Source organism: Plasmopara halstedii, assembly GCF_900000015.1.
Source record: "Plasmopara halstedii genome assembly, contig: Scaffold_1561, whole genome shotgun sequence".
NCBI lineage: Eukaryota > Oomycota > Peronosporomycetes > Peronosporales > Peronosporaceae > Plasmopara > Plasmopara halstedii.
The window spans coordinates 20,620-21,051 of NW_020188473.1; positions in this window are offsets into that span (position 1 = coordinate 20,620).

Below are 432 nucleotides of genomic sequence, written 5' to 3' on the forward strand. Positions count from 1 at the left end.
AGCGCTAATGCATGATTCCTTGTACATATCTCAGTAATCTTCTTGTTTACGAATTCCGTGCCGTTGTCAGATCGTAAGCACTTCAGGCGTCTTCCCCATTGGTTCTCGTAGAATGTCTTGAACTCACCTAACTTGGCGGCTACCTCGCTCTTGTGCATCATGAAGTATGCCACCACAAACCTTAAAAAATCGTCAACAAAAGTCAGCATATAACGTGCTCCACCCGAAGACATCGTCTTCATCGGGCCCATCACATCTGTGTGAACTAGCTGCAGCACACGTGAAGTCTTCGACAAAGAACGTGATGAAAATGAGTCCTTCACAAGCTTTCCCTTGATACACCCACCACATATTTTCTTCATCCCCTGCTTCATCACAGGTATACCTTTCGTAGCCCGCTGCGTCGTGACGAGACCGCTCTTACCAGGGTGA